The sequence below is a fragment of the Canis lupus genome, chromosome 1 (genome assembly GCF_048164855.1).
Source record: "Canis lupus baileyi chromosome 1, mCanLup2.hap1, whole genome shotgun sequence".
Classification (NCBI taxonomy): domain Eukaryota; kingdom Metazoa; phylum Chordata; class Mammalia; order Carnivora; family Canidae; genus Canis; species Canis lupus.
Window position 1 is genome coordinate 123,014,974 of NC_132838.1, and position 22,606 is coordinate 123,037,579.

General features: G+C 40.0%; 1 long non-coding RNA gene across 2 annotated transcripts in view; it reads left to right on the forward strand.

The window, feature by feature from the left end:
- Positions 1–22,606, forward strand: part of LOC140608341 (uncharacterized) — a 45,294-nt gene that overhangs the window by 17,072 nt on the left and 5,616 nt on the right. For both annotated transcript variants that reach the window (XR_012010360.1, XR_012010357.1), the window contains exon 3: positions 15,466–15,557. This is a non-coding gene — a long non-coding RNA (uncharacterized lncRNA). The remainder of the gene's footprint in view (positions 1–15,465; positions 15,558–22,606) is intronic.

Below are 22,606 nucleotides of genomic sequence, written 5' to 3' on the forward strand. Positions count from 1 at the left end.
ATATTTGTATTAATTTCTTATATAGCAATAGATAACTGAATATAGTATCCCAATTGGCCTTCCCATACCTACTCTTGTTGTCCTTTGCACTATAGCCAAAATCTGCTGATTTACTAACATATAAATCTGATTATTGCTTAAACTATTTATTTTTTTAAAGATTTTATTTATTTAGATTTTGTTTATTTATTCATTAGAGACAGAGACAGAGGCAGGGAGAGAAGCAGGCTCCTTGCAGGGAGCCCGATGTGGGACTTGATCCCAGGACCCAGGAATCCCCTCCCAGCCAAAGGCAGACGTTTAACCTCCTGAGCCACCCAGGAGCCCTGCTTAAACTCTTTCCATGACTTTCCATTGCCTCATTATAAAGTCCAGTGTTCCCAACATTTGCTCAAAGAACTCTTCTGATCGACTCTCCAGCCTCATCTCCCACCATTTCTCTCTTTGATCTCTGTGCTCCACCTAGCAATTCTTTTCAGTTCCTTCTGACCCCATGCTCATTCTCACTTCCAGGCTTTTGCACTTATTATGTCTCCTGCTAGAAGCTTCCTTTCTCCTTACCCTTTACCTGGCTACCTTGCAGTCATCCTCTGTGTTTAACTTAATTATCACTCCTTATTCCTCAAAAAGTTAAAAATACAACTGCCCTATGACCCAGCAATTGCATTACTTAGTATTTATCCAAAGATACAAACAGTGATTTGAAGGGGCACCTGCATCCCAATGTTTATAGCAACAATGTCCACAACAGCCAAACTGTGAAAAGAGCCCAGATGTCCATCAACAGATGAATGGATAAAAAAGATGTGATATATATACCATGGCATATTACTCAGCCACCAAAGAGAATGGAATCTTGGATTTGCAACACTGTGGATGGAACTAGAGGGTATTATGCTGAGCAAAATAAGTCAGTCAGAGAAAGACAAATACCATCTGATCTCACTCATATGTGGAATTTAAGAAACAAAACAGATGAAAATAGGGGAAGGGAAGGAAAAATAAAATGAGATAAAAACAGAGAGGAAGACAAACCATAAGACTCTTAACTATAGGAAACAGAGTTGCTGGAGGGGAGGTGGGTGGGGGCGACGGGGTACCCGGGTGATGGTCATTAAGGAGGGCACTTGGTGTTATATGCAACTGATGAAACACTAAATTCTATCCCTGAAACTGATAATACACTAACCTAAACTAGATATTAATAAAAAATTTATAAGAATTATCACTCCTTAAGGAAATCTTTCTTTTCTGACACAATCCTATGAGCTAGGTTAACAGCTGCTCTTCTCACTTTCATAGCACCCTATGATTTCTCTATTATAACACTGATTTTAGTATGAAGATTTTTAAAATTTACCTTTTATTCTTGCTCAGTTGAAGGTCTGTGATGTCTCTCTTGTTTGCTTCTTGCTCTTCTACAGTACCTAGCACAGGGCAGGAACATAGGAGGGACTCATTGGACAGCTGTTGAAAGAGTAAAGGAAAATTCAGCTTCTTCCCAAGGGATAATTGGCTGTTCAAGTAGTTTATGGACACTTCAAACTCAACGTATCCTACACTGATGGAGACCTGAGCCTTCAAGTCTCTGTTGGCCAGGCCCATCTATGACTTCATCTCTTTTAACTACAGGGAGCTGTAGTTTGTAGGTAAAGTAGTATTGGAAACAAGACTGGATAATTTGGATAGAAGAAAAATGGTGCCCTGGGGAGCCTGAGTGGCTCACTTGGTCGAGCAGACGACTCTTGGCCTCAGCTCAGGTTGTGACCTCAGGGTCATGAGATTGAGCCCCATGTCAGGCTCCATACTATGCATGGAGTCTGTTTGTCCCTCTCCTTCCCTTCTGTCCCTCCCCCTCTCCATGGATAAATGGATAATATCTTAATAAAAAAAAAAAAAGGAAAAAAAATGATGCTCCTTTCCTGTGGAGTGTTGGATGTTGTTTGGGGAGAATGTCAGGGACCAGTAATCTTTGTCCATTTTACCACCACCAAGAAGGGACTCTTCATTTCTACAACATTCCAGGCCCATTGAGGCAGAGGATGCCAAAAGAGACTATCTGAACAGAAGTTCAGTTTCAACAAATGCCTTCCTTTCCTCAGAATTTTTGGTTTCATGAGAGGTTGGTCTTAGTCATGGCTTATGTGGAGGACTTGGGAGATATGAAATAGTGTCAGTTCTGAAGTTAATCTGAAGTTAATCTAAAGTTAATCTTCCAACAAAATTCTACAAGCAAGTCATGGAGGCCAGCATTTATAGACCAGAATGAACAATTTCCACAATATGTGACACTTAATGAAGATTGCTAGGGACAGTGCAATTGGGATTTTATATGGAGTGTTAATATTTTATGTACTTACAAGAACAGCTGATAATTAGCATACAAGCAGATCCAAAATTGTGTGTGTTGAGGCTGAACCAGGAGATTGCTTATGTGGGAGGCAGGTCATCCTGTGTTGTGCCCTGAATATTTCCCAAATCCAAATAACCCTCATTGTGCAGATGCACTGGACCTGCCACTTGGCCTTGTCTGCGTCATAAAAGAGCCTATGAAACACATTGAAGAGATGGCACAATGTTGTAGACGTGCTGCATAGGCATGGGCAGGATGAGGGGGAGGGACAGCCACTACTGATCAGGTTATGGAGGAGAGCTGGCCTCTGACATGGTCTACAATTTCTGGTAATTAGAGGATATGTGGAGTGTTGATCAACTTTGTCTTTTTGAGTAAAATCTAGATGTGTGGGCCTCGTGCCCAGAAAATACAGCTGGTCTCAATAAAATATAGAACAGTTTCCTGTTAACATGGACAACCTGCAGTTGAGTATGCAGACATAATCTTAATAATGATAATTTCAGTTTCTATTCCACCCATCTATTATTCATTCATTCATTCAATATTAGATATTTACTAAATATTAAAATAGCACATGATAATTAAACTCAGCCTAGGCTACGTTAATGCTACAGTGAAAAAATGGCCCCTAAAATTTCAGTTCATTTTAAGTTCATGTCCATCATGGGCTGGCTGTAGCTCTCCTGCATCATCTTCGTTTCAGGACCAAGGTAGAAAGAGCAGCTTTTATCCGAGACGTGCTGGCTTCATGCACGATGACACTGCATGCGATGACCCTCCAAGTTCTGTTGGAAGTGGCTCCTGTCGGATCACTAGCCTAAGCAAATCACGATGCCCCAGGTATCAGTGGAGCGAGATGCACAATCCTCCTAGACTTCCCTCTCTGTGGTAGCCGAAGCACGGATATTTTGAACAAACAATAACATTTACATTAGTGTGAGCGGCATGAGCTTGGACAAAGGAGTCCCAATGGCAGAAAGATTAGTTTTGATGAGTGGTTTGGCTTATTTCACAAGGAGACGCCGTGGATTGTGAAGAACTTAAATGAATCTGCAAAGAAGTGCATGTTATCAGACGCATTGCCCTGAATTTTTTTGGCCAAAATAACAGTTACTCCGGGCTCAGACTACTCCCAGCACTGATTTCCAGGGTTTACACAGACTGGGTTTTGTAGAAACACAAATATTCTGAGTTCATTAGTGCACAGCGGCAGATGGGGAGCCAAAAACTTTTGAAAACAACTTTTTTTCTGAGACTTCCAAGTCCGACGCTGAGTTTGCTACTCTCCCAGGATCATATCTTTTGACTTCACTTATGCAAAGTTTTCATACTTGCAAGCAACTCACTACTAAAGGAAGTAAAGCCATGAATTCTTATACTACCGGGTTTAATTAAAGTAGTTCATTGCTGATATCCAGTGTAAAACTGGCCAACTTTATTAGCCATCCTACAGAAAAAGTGATACTGCCCTCTTTTTTAATAGAATGAGTGGGATTTTATTTATACTTCATGTAAAACAAAGTAGCCAGCATAATCAGACAGTAATTTGTTATTTCCAATGTAAACATTTTAGGAGCAGTAGTATCAAAAGTGAGCGCTAATTAGAGAGCTGTTAGAGAAAATATATAAGTGGTAACAGATTGACAAGCTACACCAAACAGCAGGCTATTTATAGCTCCTTGCTGTTTCTAAATTCTATTTTGTTTAACAGTCTTTGGACAACGCATATGAGGGGAAAGCTTCACGACTTGATTTGCAGTTTAATTTCTGTAAATACAACTAAACCTTGCAGACATGATTGCAATGCAGCTAGCTGTGATAATTAAAAAAGTATTATTAACTAGATGACTTTCTGACTGTGTCATTTGAGATTCTAATATCTTTTGTGCCCCGTCTCCCCAAAGAGAGGATAAATCCAAGCATTATTTAATTATGGTTTTTTACAATAAAGGGCACTTTAATCAGCAACCTCTCAGGAGCTCTTGCCTTGTAGTCATTTATTCAAACAATGAAAAAGTCAAGAAATATTTATGTGCGAGAGGAGGGGTGGTGAGTCACAGGCACTCACTTAGACCGCTGTTGACACTGTGGACGCTTGACCTCTAGTTTCATTAGCAAAACTGAAAATGATTTGCTGACAACTATATAGACTTCTGGATTTCTTAGCAAAAATAAGAAAAAAAAATAGCCCCTATTGGGAAAGGAGAGATGACTTATAATGTGTAATAGTTAATCTCCTCTCCCATGGTTATCTCTTATGAAAACAACCGCCAGGATCCATTAAGTGGCGGAGAGAAGTGAATGTGTGTAAAAAGGGAGAAAGTCAGGTTTGCTAATCGCTTTTTTTAAAAATTGAGAAATGTCTGTTCATGTCTTCTGCTCATTTCTTGACTACTTTTTTTTTTTTTTTTTTTGGTGTTGAGTTTGATAAGTTCCCAATAGATTTTGGATACTAGCCTTTTATCTGATGTGCCATTTGCAAATATCTTCTCCTATTCAATAGGTTGTTTTCTAGTTTTGTTTACTGTCTCTTTTGCTGTGCGCAAGTTTTTATCCTGATGAAGTCCCAGTAGTTCATTTTTGCTTTTGTTTCTCTTGCCTTTGGAGACGTGTCTAGCAAGAAGCTGCTGAGCTCAAGGTCAAAGAGATTGCTGCCTATGCTCTCCTCTAGGATTCTGATGGATTTCTGTCTCACATTTAGGTCTTTCATCCATTTATATTTGTGTGTCGTATAATAAAGCCAGCCTACCTTAATTCTCATTCTCTGCATGTGGCTACCCAATTTCCTCAACAGCATTGTTGAAGAGACTGTCTTTTGTCCATTGGATATTTTTTTCTGCTTTGTCGAAGACTAGTTGACCGTAGAGCTAACGGTCCATTTCTGGGTTCTCTATTCTGTTCCATTGGTCAATGTATTTGTTTTTGTGCCAGGACATTACATGTCCATCGACGGATGAATGGATAGAGAAGATGTGGCATATATATATATACAAATATATATATTCGTTGCTGATATCCAGTGTAAAATTGGCAAACTTCATTCACCATCCTATAGAAAAAGTGATGACTGTACATATATATATGTAATATATATATAATATATATATATATATATATATATTACTCAGCCATCAAAAAGAATGAAACCTTACCATTTACAGTGATATGGACGAAACTAGAAGGTATTATGCCAAGCAAAATAAGTCAGTTAGAGAAAGACAGATACCAGATGATTTCACTCATACGTGGAACTTAAGAAACACAATAAATGAACATAGGGGATGGGAAGGAATAATAAAATGAAAACAGAGAAAGAGGCAAACCATAGGAGATTTAAAGACTCTTAACTATAGGAAACAGACTGAGGGTTGCTGGAAGGGAGCGGGTGGGGGGATGGGGTAATTCAGCGATGGTCATTAAGGAGGGATCTTGATGTGATCAGCACCAGGTGTGTTATATGCAACTGAGGAATCACTAAATTCTCCTGAAACTAACAATACAGTTACCCAAATTGAATTTAAATAAAAAATAATTTAAAAATTGAGATAAAATTCACACAACCATTCCACCATTCACCATTGTAATCATTTTTAATTGCAAAATTCAGTGACTATTAGAACATTCACAGTGTTGTGATACTATCACCACTACCTAATTCCAGAATATTTTCATTACTCAAAAAAGAAACCACATCCCCATAGGTAGTGCTCCCCGTTTATCCCTCCTCAAGCTCTGGCAACCACTAATCAGTTTTGTGTCTCTATGGATTTGCCTATTCTAGACATTTCATGTATAAGGAATAATAAATATGTGGCTTTTTATATCTGACTTCTCTCACCTACTGGGTTTTCAAGGATGATCCAAGTTGTGAGATGTATCAGATTTCAATTCCTTGTAATGTTTGAATGGTGTTCCATTGTATGGAAATATCAAAATTTGGTTATCCATCCATCAATTAACAGACATGTGGATTGCTTCCCTATATTAATTTTACATTTTTAATTTTTTAATTACATTTAATTACATTTTTAATTTTTTTAAAGTTGCTATTCAATTCCAGTTAGTTAACGCACAGTGTAATATTAGTTTCAGGTACAATATAGCAATTCAACATTTCCATACAATACCTGGTGCATCAGAAGTGCATTTCTTAATTCTCATTACCTATCTAACCCCATCCTCCTGCCCACCTGCCCACTGGTAACCATTAGTTTGTCTCTATAATTAAGAGCCTGCTTCTTAATTTGCCTCTCTCTTTTCTATCTCTCTTTCCTCATTTGTTTTGTTTCTTCAGTTTCACATAAGGGTGAAATCGTATGGTATTTTTATTTTTCTAACTTGTTTTGCTTGACATAATCCTCTTTAGCTCCATCCATATCATTACAAATGGCGAGAATTATTCTTTTTTATGGATGAGTAATATATTGTGATAAAATATCTCTATCTCTATCTCCATCATCTATATCTATACCCATTCTTCTTTATTCTTTCATCAGTCCATGGACATTTGGGCTCTTTCCATAACTTATCTATTGTGATAGTGCTGCTATAACTGCTGGGGTGCATGCTTTGAATTAGCATTTTTGTATTCTTTAGGTAAATACTAGTAGTGTGATTGCTAGATCTCAAGGTAGTGCTGTTTTTAACTTTTTAAGGCACCTCCATGCTGTTTGCCAGAGTGGCTGCCCCAGTTTGCATTCCTACCAACAGGGCAAGAGGTTCCACTATCTCCACATCCTCTCCCACCCCTGTTGTTTCTTGTGTTGTTGATTTTATCCAGTCTGATAGGTACGAAGTGATATCTCATTGTATTTTCTATTTGCATTTTGCTGATGATGAGTGATGTTGAGCATCTTTTCATGTGTCCTTTGGCCATCTGGATGTCTTCTTTGGAAAAAAATGTCTATTCATGCCTTCTGCCCATTTTTCATTTGGATTCTTTGCCTTTTGAGTATTGAGTTTTATAAGTTTTATAATTTCTTTATATACTTTATATACTTTGGATATTAGCCTTTACCAGATACATTTATAGATATTTACAAATATCTTCTCCCATTCTGTAAGTTGCCTTGTAGTTTTGTTGATTTTTCCCCTTCAATGTACAGAAACTATTTATTTTGATTAAGTCTTATTATTTTTGCTTATGTTTATCTTACCTCAGGAGAAATATCAAAAAAAAAAAAAAAGAAGCTGGTATGTTTGATGTCAAAGAGGTCACTTCAGGTTTCACATTTAGGATGTTCATCCATTTTTAATTGATTGTTGTGTATGGTGTAAGAAAGTGATCCAGTTTCATTCTTCTGCATGTGGTTGCCCAGTTTTCCCACTACCATTTGTTGAAGAGACTGTCTTTTTTCCATTGGATATTCTTTCCTGCTTTGTCAAAGATTAATTGACCATAGAGTTGTGGGTTCATTTCTGGGTTTTCTATTCTGTTCCACTGATCTATGTGTCTGATTTGTGTCAGTGCCATACTATCTTGATGATCACAGCTCTGTAACACAGCTTGAAGTCCCAAATCATGATGCCTCCAGCTTTGTTTTATTTTTTCAGGATTTCTTTGGCTATTCAGGGTCTTTTCTAGTTCCATACAAATTTTGGGATTGTTTGCTCTAGCTCTGTGAAAAATGCTGGTGGTATTTTGATAGGGATGGCATTAAATGTGTAGATTGCTTTGGGTAGTATTGACATTTTAACAATATTTGTTCCTCCAATCCATGAGTCTTTCCATTTCTTTGCATCTTCCTCAATTTACTTCAGAAATGTCTTACAGTTTTCAGAGTACAGATCTCTTACCTCTTTGGTTAGGTGTATTCCTAGGTATCTTACTGTTTTGGTTTCATTGCAAATGGGATCAATTCCTTGATTTCTTTTTCTGTTGCTTCATTATCAATGAACATTAACATTAACAATGGGCAACAGATTTCTGCACATTGATTTCGTATCTGTGACTTTGCTGAATTCTTATATTAGTTCCAGCAATTTTTTTTGGTGGGGTCTTTTGGGTTTTCTACATAGAGTATCCTGTCATCTGCAAATAGTGAAAGTCTGACTTCTTCCTTGCTGATTTTGGATACCTTTTATTTTTTCATAGTCTGGTTGCTGAAGCTAAGGCTTCCAGAACTATGTTAAATAGTAATGGTGAGAGTAGACATTCCTGTCTTGTTCCCAACCATAGGGGAAAGGCTGTCAGATTTTCCCCATTGAGGATATGGGTCTTTCATCTATGGCTTTATAATGTTGAAGTATGTCCCATCTATCCCTACTTTGTTGAGGGTTTTTTTTAATATATATATCAAGAGTGGATGCTGTATTTTGTCAAGTGCTATTTTTGCATCTATTGAGAGGATTATATGGTCCATATCCTTTCTTTTATTAATGAGGTGTATCACATGGATTGATTTGCAAATATTGAACCCCTCCAATAGCCCAGGAATAAGTCCCACTTGATCCTGATGAATAATTCTTTTAATGTACTGTTGGAATTAATTTGCTAGTATCTTGCTGGCAGTTTTGCATTCATGTTCATCAGAGATATTGGTCTATAATTCTGCTTTTTAGTGGGTTCTTTGGCTTTGGAATCAAGGTAATACTGACCTTATAGAATGAGTTTGGAAGTTTTCCTTCCATTTCTATTTTTTGGAACAGTTGGAGAAGAATAGGTATTAACTTTTCTCTAAATGTCTGGTAGAAAACCCCTGGGAAACTGTCTGGCCTGTACTTCTGTTTGTTGGGAGATTTTTTATTACTGATTCAATTTCTTTGCCAGTTATGGGTCTGTTCAAATTTTCTATTTCTTCCTGTTTCTGTTTTGGTAGGTTGCAGGTTTCTAGGAATTTGTCCATTTCTTCCAGGCTGCCCAGTTCATTGGCATCTAATTTTTCATAACATTCTCTTATAATATTTTCCTATATTCTCCATAGTGTTGATTGTAATCTCTCCTCTTTCATTCATGATTTTATTTTTTTGGATTCTTTCTCTCTCTGTTTTTTTTTTTTTTTTTTGATAAGTCTGGCTTGGCATTTATCAACCTTATTTTTTCTCTAAAAGAATCAGCTCTTAGTTTCATTGATCTGTTCAACCGTGTTTTATTTGTTTCAAATCATTTATTTCTGCTCTGCTCTTTACTATTTCCTTTTATTAATTAACTTATTAATTGCTGGCTTTAGGTTTATTTGCTGTTTCTTTTCTAGAACTTTTAGGTATAAGATTTAGTTGTGTATTTGAGACTTTTCTTCCTTCTTGAGGTAGGCCTGTATTGAATATACTTCCCTCTTAAGACTGCCTTTGCTGAATCCCATAGACTGTCATGTTTTCATTTTCATTTACTTCACATATTTTTTAGTTTTTTCTTTAATTTCCTGGTTAACTCATTCCTTATTTAGTAGAAGGTTCTTTAACCTGCATGTATTGTGGTCTTTCCAAAGTTTTTCTCATGCGTGACTTCAAGTTGCATAGCATTGTGGTCTGAGAATATCTTGGAATGATCTTGATCATTTTGTAATTGTTGAGGGCTGATTTGTGACCCAGTATGTGGAATATTCTGGAGAGTGTCCCATGTGCACTCGAAAAGAATGTGTATTCTGCTGCCTTAGGAGGAAATGTTCTAATATATCTGTTAAGTCCAACCCATCCAGGGTGTCATTCAAAGCTATTGTTTCCTTGTTGATTTTCTGCTTAGATGTTCTGTCCATAATGGTAAGTGTTGTGCTGAAGTCTCCTACTATTATTATATTATTATCAATGAGTTTCTTTATGTTGGTTATTGGTTTATATATTTGGGCATTCCCAGTTAGAGGCATACCTATTTACAACTGTTAGATCTTCTTGATGGATAGACCCCTTAATTATGACATAATGCTCTTCTTTGTCTCTTGTTACAGTTTTTCGTTTAAAATCTGGTTTGTCTGATATAAGTACGGCTGCTCCAGCTTTCTTGTCACATTCATTAGCGTGATAGATGGTTCTCCATCCCCTCACTTTCAATCTGCAGGTTTCATTAGGTCTAAAATGAGTCTCTTGTAAGCAGCATATAGATATGTCTTGCTATTTATTCATTCTGGTACCCTATGTCTTTGATTGGAGCATTTGGTCCATTTACATTCAGAGTGATTATTGATATGGTATTGATATGATTATTGATATGCCATTGTGTTACCTATAATGTTGCTGTTTCTGATAATGTTCTCTGGTCCCTTCCAGTCTTTGTTGCTTTTGTTCTGCCTTCCTCAAAAAAAGAGTCCTTCAATATTTCTTGCAGGGCTGGTTTAGTAGTCATGAACTCCTTTAGTTTCTGCTTGTCTGGGAAACTCTCTCTCCTTCTATTCTGAATGACAGCCTTTCTGGATAAAATATTCTGGGCTGCATATTTTTCCCATTCAGCATGTTGAATACATCCTGTTATTCTCTTCTGGCATGTCACATTTCTATGGACATATCTGCTGTGAACCTTATTTGCCTTCCTTTGTGCATTAAGGACTTTTTTTCCCCTTGCTGCTTTCAGGATTTTGTGAATTTGACTATAATATGTCCTGGTGACGGCTAGCTTTTGTTGAACTTAATGGGAGTCTTCTGTGCTTCTTGGATTCCAATGTGTGTTTCCTTCCCTAGATTAGGGAAGTTTTCAGCTATGATTTGCTCAATTAAACCTTCTGCCCCTTTTTCTCTCTCTTCATCATCTGGGATCCTATGATACAAATGTTTTTACACTTTAAGGCATCAGAGTTCCCTAAGTTTACACTCATGAACTAATAACTTTCTTTTCCTCTTCTTTTCAGCTTCATTATTTTCCATAATTGTATCATCTTTATCACTGATTCATTCTTCTGCTTCATCAATCCTTATGATCACTGCATCCATTTGATTTTGCATCTCAGTTGTAGCATTGTTAATTTCAGCCTGACTAGTTTTTTGTTCTTTTATCTCTACAGTAAGGGATTCTCTGGTGTCTTCTTTGCTTTTTTCAAGCCCAGGTAGTATTCTTATGATTATAGTTTTAAATTCTGGTTCAGACATCTTACTTATGTATGTTTGATTAAATCCCTGGCCATCAATTCTTCTTGTTTTTTCTTTTGGAATGAATCCTTGTCATTTTGGAGGTCAAAAAAAAGCATACATTAAAAAAATAGTAAAGGAAACAACAAACAATAAAAATAGATAAAAAATAAAAATAATAATAAAAAGGAAGTTAGAACCTAGGTGTGTTTTGGTCTGCTTGTTAAGAGAAACTTGATCCAAAAAATAAATAATAAAAAGATTTTTAAAAATCAAAAAAAATTTTTAAAAATTGCCTTTCCTGTATCCCTCTCCTTCCTAAATCTAAAGAAAGTAGATTCTGTTTCCACTGGAGCTGAAGCTTTGCATCACTCTATGATCACTAGACTTGGTGTGTGTGAGTGGTTTGTTTCCACCTTCTGCAGGATGGGCCTCTTGCTCTGATTCTCCAGTAGGCTTGCCTGCCCTAGTGGAGCTGCATTGGTAAAGTACAAGGATGGGGCCTTGGTATAACCAGCTCTGGTCTCCACTTGGTGGTGCTGTTTGTCTCACTGAGTAAGGTCAGTGCTAGTGGGTGAGGAATGAAAATGGCTTTTCCCCACTCTCTTGTCTCCAGAGCAGGGACCTCATACCTAGCACTCCTCAGTAGACCTCACAGATGAGCAATCACCCTTCCTGGGATCCAGAATTCTGTAAACCCCTACCTTCATCCTGTCTGTGTCTGAGCTGCCTGCCAGGTGGCCCAGCACTACTGTATTTTATCTCAGACAAGGCTGTGTTTCAAAACTCCAAACTTCAGAGACCTCTACATTATGGACCCATGCTGATCCTCTGGGGTAGGGCCTCACTGAGCTGTGGTTGGTGTCAGCTTTTCCCAGAAAATGGTTGCATGGCCACGCAGTGGTTCAGAGTTTACTATAAATTGCCACACAATCCCCCTGCTAACGTTTGCTGCCCTCAGCCTGTGTCTTTGTTCCTATGCTGGGTAATGAGGCAGGTCAATGTCACTTGCCAGGTCTTTTGCCCCTGGAGATGCTGTATCACCTCTACCCCACACCCCAAACAGGGGGTCTGTTTCTGTCCATGTGACTCAAGAGATCCTCAGAACATGCTTCCTGCTCCTGAGCCTCCACCCTCCTTCCCCACTGGAGCCTGGCTCAGCTTGCCAGGTGCAACTCTGACAAAGGTGCTGACCTGCAGAACTTCAGACTCAGTGCTCTGCTATTTATAAAAAAAAACAAAACAGGGGATCCCTGGGTGGCTCAGCGGTTTAGTGCCTGCCTTTGGCCCAGGGCGCGATCCTGGAGTCCCGGGATCGAGTCCCTCGTCGGGCTCCTGGCATGGAGCCTGCTTCTCCTTCCTCCTGTGTCTCTGCCTCTCTCTCTCTTCCTCTATGTCTATCATAAATAAGTAAATAAATAAATCTTAAAAAAAAAAAAACAAGCAACAAAAAACAAAAAACAAATACTTGTGGTATTTCAACCATCTGCTTTTTCCCAGTCAACTGTTTTGGGTAAGAGTTTTTCTTGTGTAATCCCCTGCACACATTTTTACTCTTTTTTCCTCTTTCTCTCTCCCTTTTTATTTCACTCCTCTCTTTGGGTCCTGGATCCCTCCCTTCCAAACGTCCATGGCCCATCACTCTTTTCTTCCCCAGGCCTACTCTCCACAATTCCTACCTTCTATGAAGTGGTTGTTTTTTCTGCTTGTAGACATGCAGCTTTGTTCTCTCAGTTCTCAGATTGATTTTATGGGTGTTCAGCATGATTTGATATTTATCTAGCTGTGTTTGAGGGAGGAGGCAAGCTTAGAGTAGCCCTACTCCTCCATTATCTTTAACCCTCCTCCAACAGTCATTTTAAATTACCAATTTTTGGTGATTGAATGTTATTTGTATCAAAATAATGTTTCTTACATTAAAAGGTAAATTTTAAAAAGTGAATTAAACTTTTAATTTTAAAAGAAATTATAATTTGTTCTAATTAATGTAGTATAGAAAACTTTCCATGAAAAATAAGAATTTCTGTTTAAATTATGCTATAGATTTTTAATTATATATAACTGAAATTAAGATGCTTTGGGGAATTAATACATTGGCCTAGAAAATCCAGTAACCCAGCACTATCCCAAGCTAGATGTGCAAGATTACTGGATTTTTTTTAAAAAAAGATTTTATTTATTTATTTTCATGAGAGACACGGGGGGGGGGGGCGTGGGCAGAGACACAGGCCGAGGGAGAAGCAGGCTCCATGCAGGGAGCCCGATGCAGGACTCGATCCCAGAACCCCGGGGTCACGCCCTGGGCTGAAGGCAGCACTAAACCGCCGAGCCACCCGGGCTGCCTGATTACTTGATTTTTATTCCTGAAAATTCAATATGCACATTTGTGTTTAATACTTAGGTTCTGAAGCACTGGTAGTCATAAGTTGTCCAATTTTATTTAGACCACTCTTTTCTGAATTTATCTGATCATAGATGGAACTGAAACCTCAACTAAAAATGATTAAAACAATACTGGACTTGTTTTCTTAATGATAAAGTAAACAAAAATAGGGCAGTTACAGAGTTAATTCAGTGGCTCAACAATGATTTCAAGAATGCAGGCTTTTTCATGTTTCTATTATGCCATCCAGAGCATATTGGCTTATTCCATGGGTTTCCACCATCAAGGACACAAAAATGACTGCTGCTGTTCCAGGCATTACCCATAGACACAATACTTTTCAGCTGCAAAAGAGAGATTTTTAAATGTACTTCTTTGTATCAGAAAAGAAAATTTTCCTTAAAAGCAACCTAGCAGACCTCTCACATACTATTGCGAGAACTGGGTCACATGATCCTCCACCATTTATTTGTTTAAGGGTGGGCATGTGACCTAGTTCTAGCCAGTCTCTGAAAAGGTAAATGAAATAATAAAATAATTACAAATGGTTGGTAGAACCACCCTTTGGAGCCATTGAGTTACTTTAGCCCTTCCTTCGGCAGAATCGTTGCTCAACAAAAAGAAACAAAGATGAAATTGCGCTTGGGAGGCAGTCCTCAGCATCTCCCAAATCTGTTCCTTGTCTCCAGGGTTAAGAAAAAGTGAAACAGAAGTTAGGAAACCCAAAATTCCCTCTTTGTTAATAGTACCTTTAAGAACATTTTTTTCCCTCCATCTTTGGCTCAATTACCTAGAATTTGGCCATCAATACTTTAAGCCATTTGCCATTCATCATTTCCTCTTATATCTTTTCCATTTTTACATGGAAATGCAGGAAAGCCCTGATACCCCATTACTGACAGAGCCCATCAGGGTCTGTTTCAATTAGTGATGGGGCCATATGAAACACCCAGGAACCAGGACTCCTTTCTGGGTAAAAATGGAGATTTCTGGACACTAGCTCATGCAAGCTCCTGACATAAGTAAAGAGAAAGGGAAAATCTGGTCAGATTTGCACATTGTGTAAGCAGCAATGTCCCTTGACCTGCTTGCTTAATCAAAATCTTTTCCATCTAGGAGCTACAGAGTACAACGTAAGCGAAATAAATCAGAGAGAGGAAAAATACCATATGATTTTACTCATATGTGGAATTTAAGAAACCAAACAAACAAGTAAAGGGAAAAAATAGAAGACAAAGAGAGATGCAAATCAAGAAATAGACTCTTGGTATGCCTGAATGGCTCCATGGCCTTTGGATCTGCCTTTGGCTCAGGGCGTGACCCCGGGGTCCTGGGATCAAGTCCTGCATTGGGCTTCCCCCAGGGAGCCTACCTACCTCTGCCTGTTTCTCTGTCTCTCTCTGTGTGCCTCTCATGAATAAATAAAATCTTAAAAAAAAAAAAGAGAGAGAGAACAAACTGATGGTTACCAGAGGGGATGTTAGTGGGGGCATGGGTGAAATAGGTGATAGGGATTAAGGACTGTACTTACCATGATGAGTGCAGTGATATGGATTGTTGAATCCAATTGTTGAATCACATTATTATACACTTGAAACTAATATAACATTGTATGTTAAATAATTGGAATTAAAATTAAAACTTAAAATCTCTTCCATCCAGATAGACCTGGAGAATGTCTTCAAATATTCTCTCTCTCTCTCTCTCTCTCTCTCTCTCTCGGAAAATATAGAAATGCAGTTTAATCAGAAAACCCAATCTTATGTCTTCCATGAGGGGTGTAGCCATGGACCTGTCTCCAAATTGGAGTTGAGTGAAGGGAAGGTAAGTGGTAATTGTACAGACACTTCCAGCCTACCCCCACCTTTGGCCCAGAGTCCTGCCTTCTGATGCTCTTCATGCCAGTAGCCACCTGGGACCAGGAAAATGGGGTGGAGCCTTGAGAATTCACATCTGAGGTAACTGGCTTTCTCACTCATGACCCCCAAGCTCTCCAACACCAATATGCCCACATAAATGGGCAATGCTCGGCATCTGGGATTGGGCAAGATATAGCCACCTGGGGCCCTCCTTTGGTGTTCAGGCAGGGACAGGACAGTGGGAAGACTGTTCTCAGAAGCAAAATTTAGGGATGTCTGGGTGGCTCAGCGGTTGAGCATCTGCCTTTGGCTCAGGGTGTGACTCCGGGGTCCTGGGATCGAGTCCCCCATCAGGCTCCCTGCATGGAGCCTGATTCTCCCTCTGCCTGTGTCTCTGCCTCTCTCTCTCTCTCTCATGAATAAATACATAAATTTTAAAAAGCGAAGTTTAGACAGAAGGAAGCTCTCCCTCCACCTCTGTCAGCAGGTGGCCCCATACCAGGACCCTGAAGCCCCAGATCAGACTGCAGGGTCCTGGGGCCTCACCAGCTCTTTCCCAGGATTCTGTAAAAGTGAGAAGCTGAGAAGCATTAGCAGCCTTGGTGTCCCCAGTGTCACGTGGAGCTCCCCATGTACCAGGCATGGTAAGCTAGCCACGGTGGTGAGCTGAGGAAAGACACCGTGCTGGGCTTGGTCAAGTGGGCCAGGAGAACTGGGTAGGGGTAGACAGGGGCTAGTGGAGGAACTCAGCCACACAAGCTCAAATGTTCTCTTGAACACCTATGGGCAGGTGCAGCCTGCTTAACTCATCATGTTCAGAGTCATTTGTGATTGAAGAGTTAGGGTAGGTTCTCTAGGTCTTCACTAAAGACTATCTAACTGGCCCTTCATGGGAAGGATGAGCAGGACTGCCATTTAGTCTTGTTTCCTGGTTGGATTGCAGGTCATTTTTTTCATATGTGCTATAAACACAATTTTGTCTTTTTTTTAAAAATAAACTATTTTATGCATTTCCATTCTCAAAGGTGATGGAAATTCCAGTCAATCAGGGTTTTTGCACTTTCAAGGTGTTGAGTCTAGTTCTGAGGGGCTTCTATAGAGTTAAGGGATAGGGTTCTCACCGTGGCCATTGTCTACTTGGCCTCTTCTGAGCATGTCTTAGCATAGGTTCCCCCTGGAAGCAGACCTGTGTGTGTAGGTTGTTTATTTGGGAGCTGATCCCAACCAATAAACAACATGGGGAAGGATCAGAGAGAATGGTGTATTATTGAGTTGGTCACATTGCAGGCAGTAGAACTCAGTCCCATCAGGGCACTTTGAGGAATAGGAGAAAGGCCTCCCAGAACTATTTAAACACTGACCATTTCTTAAATACTTTCTCTCTCTCTCTCTCTCTCTCTCTACATTGGTTGAGGCTTGTTTTGAGGGTGTGTGCAAGTGCAAGTCTCCTTTCCACTTCTTGGCTGCTCCTTATTCATGCTGCTGGTCCAGGCTATCCTTTTACTAGCCTCCACCCTCCCCTTGCTGGCAGTGTTGGAGGAGTTTGGCACATGAAATGAAGGAAGTGTAGTGTGCACTTGGGCCAAAATGCTGTCAGCCAGAAGTGGGTCAGAGTTGCAGTGAAATCAGAGGTGAAGCCAAGTGGGTATGAGACAGGCACATAGGGTGACCTAGTCAGCATACGTGATCTGCGTGCCTGTCTGGGCCCTGTCTCAGGGTCTTAAGTGTCTTGTGCCAAATACCACACAAGGTAGGAGAAGGCTCTGTTCTGGGCTCTGAGGGTGATGGTTTTGTGTTCACTGGAGCTCTATGAGCCTGCCTGGTAGTCAGGCTGGACATCCCAGACAGATATTATTTCTTTTTTGAGACATCCTGGTTCTCACCAGAGGAAGCAACCTAGGTCACCTTTCTCTTGGAAACCCCCAAATCTCTGGCATTTCTATTTTTCTCTCTACTTGGATCAGCACAAGAATTAAGGAGGCTGTGACAGGGATAGTTCCCTGACACTCTCTCAGCTATCCCAAGGTCCTGGTGTTTCTTTGTTCAACAACAAAGGACCTTTTCTAAATTTCTAAGTTCTCAGGGCAAAAAACTCCCTTCTCTGATTGCTATTACTCCATGCCTGGACTTCTTTGTGGCTTAAACTTTAAGATTCAAAAATGAAGACTTCACTCCTGCCTTGGGCTAGCTTCCTCCGAGATGCAGACTCTGAGACCAGGATTTAAGTGCAAGTGCAGTTGACCCTTGAACAATGCAGGGGTCAGAAGTGCCTCCACCTGCCACCTGCATTTGAAAATCCATCTAAAAAAAAGAAAAAAAAGAAAATCCATCTATACCTTTTGAATTCCCCCAAACTAAATGAAACTCAAGTGCTATTGACCAGAAGCCTTAACGATAACATCAAGTTGATCGATACCTATTCTATATATGTAGTATATACTAGACTTTTATAAATAAGTAAGCGAGAGGAAAGAAATATTATTAAGGAAATCCTAAGGAAGGGGTGCCCGGGTGGCTCAGTTGGTTGGGCATCTGCATTTGGCTCAGGTCATGATCCAAGTCTCCTGGGATGGAGCCCCTCATCAGGCTCCCTGCTTAGTGGAGAGTCTGCTTCTCCTCCCCCTGCTCTTGCGCTCTTCATTGCTCTCTCCCTCTCTCGCTCTCCTTCTCCTTCTCAAATAAATAAAATCTTAAAAAAAGAAAGAAAATCATGAGGAAGATAAAATACATTTACAGTACTATACTGTATTCATATATTTAAAAAAATCCACATATAAGTGGACCCGTGCAGCTCAAGGATCACGCGTAGTTTATATGGGGGTGGATTCCAGGAAGCACCATAGCGTAGTGGGGAAGTGAAACGAGAAGTCAGCAAAGTGTGTTATCAAACCAGGAACCACTGTAGGCACCTGGGGTTTAGTCCTACTGGAGAACACGGGGGCCAAAGGGGAGGCAGCTGTTCATTACTCGGTGGAAAACTGTTACTTCCTCAACACTTTGGGGCTTCCCTGATATTCAGCTCTCAGGTAAAGAAATGCAATTATGGAACCAACAGTGGAAAAGGTGAAGCTCTGAAGGACGGAGATAAGGCACCCACAGCAATCTTGCTCTTTCTCGTTCATCCATCTGTCCTTTCCCTCTGGCAGCTAACAGAAAATGACCTACTTGTTTGGAAGGGTCAAAGGAAGGGGAGACAGTAAAGTTCTGTGGGGAAAATGCTCAGTCAGTATGCTAAAATGTTATCCCAGTAATCTTACTTATTGAGAAAACAAACAGCATCTTTTATGGGCAGAAGCACCATGTTTTCATATTCTATTCTTAGGGTCTGGAAAAGTACAGAGTGATCAAGTGTTCATGGTGCCCGCGGGGGCATGGGGCCGTCAGCCAGTGCATGGGCACGTGTATTCCCAGTTAAAGGCTCGGTGACACGCTCACTTTTCAGGTTTAGGAAGGTGGTTCAGCATTGTGGTTAAGAATGAGGCTCCGGTAAGCTGGGCCTCAGGGCAAGCCCCGGCTCAAGCTATACTTGCTCTGTGAACTAGGGCAAGATGCACAATCTTGTTGGATATAAAGGCTCCAAAGCCTCAATTTCTTTTTCTCTAACATAATATAAAGCACCTTCCTTATAGAGTTGTCTTGAAGATCAAATGAGGTAACACATTTGGATAATGTATTGGCACAGGCAGCATCAGGCCCACGGTGGATCTTCTATCAGTGTCGGATATAAAGGCCCATTTTCAGCTGATAGGGATTGGTTGTTTATAGCCAGTGTCTCTGCAGATTATTGGGGGGGTTTTTGTTTGTTTGTTTGTTTCTTTTTTTTTTGGTTATTGTTATTAATGGGAGTAGAGGTATGTTATTAACTGAAGGTCTGTGTCTCCCCAAAAATTCCTATGTTGAAGTTCTAACGCCCAATGTGACAGTATTAGAGGCGGGGCCTTTGGGAGGTGGTTGGTAGTTAGGTCATGAGGATAGAGCCCTCATGGATGGGATTAGTGCCCTTGTAAGAAAAGATGGGAAAGAGAAGGTATCCAGGAAATAATTATTGAATTAAATGTTCTATGGATAGAGATCAACAGGGGTGATATTTTAAGTTAAAGCATCCTCTCTTCTCGTCTCCACTGGGAATATCTTCCCTCCTTTATCTCTGTAAGTCCGAATCTTACTCATTTTCTTGTGACCAGATCAAACAGCTGAAAATAAGAGCTGGATGGGATCAACTCTAATCCAACTTCCTCATCTAAAAAATGAGGAAACCTAGTCCTGGATCCAGGAAATGATTCGATCAAAGAGCCAGACTCTCATGAGGCATTTCTTTTTATATATATATATATTTTATTTATTTATTCATGAGAGACACAGAGAGAGAGAGAGAGGCAGAGACACAGGCAGAGGGAGAAGCAGGCTCCATGCGGGGAGCCCGACACGGGACTCGATCCCGGGACTCCAAGGTGGCGCCCTGGGCCAAAGGCAGGCGCTAAACCACTGAGCCACCCAGGAATCCCCTCATGAGGCATTTCTGACCCTACTCACCAGCTATATGACCAGGCCTCCCTGGAAATCCTCCCTCTCTCCAGTCTGAACTCTTGAATTTTCCAGTTTACTGGGTGCTTCCTATAATGTGGACATATCCTGAAGAGTTTACATGGATGATAGCATCCCTAAGTGGTAGATGGGGCTATTACCCCCATTTTGTAGATGAGGAAACTGAGGCTTACCGAGTTTAAATTACTTGCCTAACATACATAGTGGGTAATTGGTGGAGCTCTTAACTGTGCTTCAGATTTTCTTTTTTAGTTATAGTCTCCCCTGTGCTGTGACTCCTCTAGACCTTGTGGGTTGGGTATTACTTCAGCATCACCTCTCTCCCCCGTGACTGTCTCTCCACAGTGACAGGCGGACACTTAGTAGGTGCTTCGCAAATGTTTGTTGAGTGAAGGAAAAGACACATGGGAAGGTGGGGTGTGTTCACAGTTCATATTTACTTGGGAAGGTAGGGGGAGGATTGGCAGATATTATGGTTTTGGGTATAAGCTAACAAGAAATTCACAAACACTTACAGTGAAGCTAGGATGCCTGTCCCTAGATAGGAGGGTATTTCTCCACTCCTGGGGCTAAATAGCATCTTTGCAAATTTCCGTGGCTTTCCCCAAATCTTTCCTGAAAATTCTGCTTGGCAGCAAATCTAAGTGCGTTTTCTCTTAGCTTGGGGGGAAGTTTCACCCAGATTTACCATGTAATTCACCCTAAAAGCTCTATCATCTTTATTTGCATCAGAGGGCAAATTTTCCCACCTACTTATCCAGAGCATGTAACCAGAAGCTTGAAGTTTTCCGCATAGTTGCTATAGACTACCTGTTCATCATTTAAGTCGTGTGACAATTTGAGGAAACGCTGCACAGTTCCTGAGCAATGTCACCTCCACTGTGACCTGCCAAACCTATTAATATGTGAATGAGAGCATAATTCAACATCAACAGTAGCTTAATTTCAGTTCTCCTGGAGAAAAGGTCCCTGCAAAACACTACCTCTGGCAACTTTGCTGTAGGCTTTGATTTTATTTAAGTGGATACTCCTTGTTGACAGAGTACATTGAGGAACCCACATCTGCAAGCTAAATCCACAGACATAAAACATCAGCAAACTTTCAGGAGGGAAGCCTTTGAGTCTAGAAAAATTGTCACATTCAGTAGGCAAATGTGCATTAGTTTTTAGTTGCAGGAGATCATCCACATTTTAGCTCAAATGCTCTCAATTTATGCAGGAAAGACTCATTTAAAGACTTGTGTCAATAGCAACATTATGAGCATAGAGGCAGCTTAAAGGAAAGTATGGCCTGTGTACAATACCTGGGGTAATTCTGCATCTTGTAGAAAACTTGAGGGTTTTTTAAAAAAATTTTTAAAAAGCCAAATTAACTGATTTCAGGTTTTCTCTGAATGTAAGTAATACAGACTGTCCTTGCATTCAACGCCAAAGAATCTTAAAAAGTAAAACCCAAATGTTGGTCATGGAATTGCTAATGGAGGTGGTACTACCTGATCTTTCAGTGTAAAATGCTGGCCTTTCCCCTTATAAGTTTATCCTTCCTTCCATCCTCCCATCCATCCTTCCACTCGTCTTCTCATCGAAACCACTTGTTTACTCATCCATCCCCCCACCCATCTGTCCATCTTCCCGTCCATCCCTTTATATGTCCATCCATCCATCCAAGCTGCATGTGTTGCATTGGAGACTCCTTTCATCCAGGCAGTGTTCCAGAAGGTGGGTTGATAAAGACAGATAAAACCCTAATCTCATGAAATTTCATTCTGGGGTATGAAGGTGTAGGGAAGGTGTGGGGTATGAAGGTATGCAGATAATAAATAAATAAATAAATAAATAAATAAATAAATAAATAACTTCAGTGTTAAAAAGGTTATGAATAAAAATTAAACTTGTGTCTTATGAGAAAGTGACCTGTGGGTGGGGTGGCACTTTAAGTGGAATGAATGGAGGAGACTATTTGGAGGATACTGACTTTTACCCAATATCTGAATGATAACAATGATGCATTATTAAAAGTTCTGAGGAAAATGCCTTCCAAGCAGAGGTCAAACCAAGTGCAAACGCCCTGAGATGAGATTGTGCATAGTTTCTTGAAAGAAACTGAGTGATCTAAGAAAAGTTAAAAATGTGGAGTTTAGATATCTCCACATGGACAAAGAGGAGAATCAGGGTGATAGGAATGATTCTCATCCAAGCACTTCCACCCAGAATTTTACTCTTAGAAACAATTTCTTCAGGCTTTGGCTATTTTCCTCATTTGGTCGCCTGATGGCGATGTTGCATCATGTAATTTTGCTAGGTTTCTGGCCCTACTTGGGTTGGAAAGTAGGAGTGAAATTTTGTCTTTCTGAAACTGGGACTAACATGTCTTCCCCAGTTATGCTAGTGGGGAAATTCTTTTCCAATTCTTTTTCAATAGGAATGATTTTATTTGTTTATTAACTTATGCATGCATGCATGCAAGAG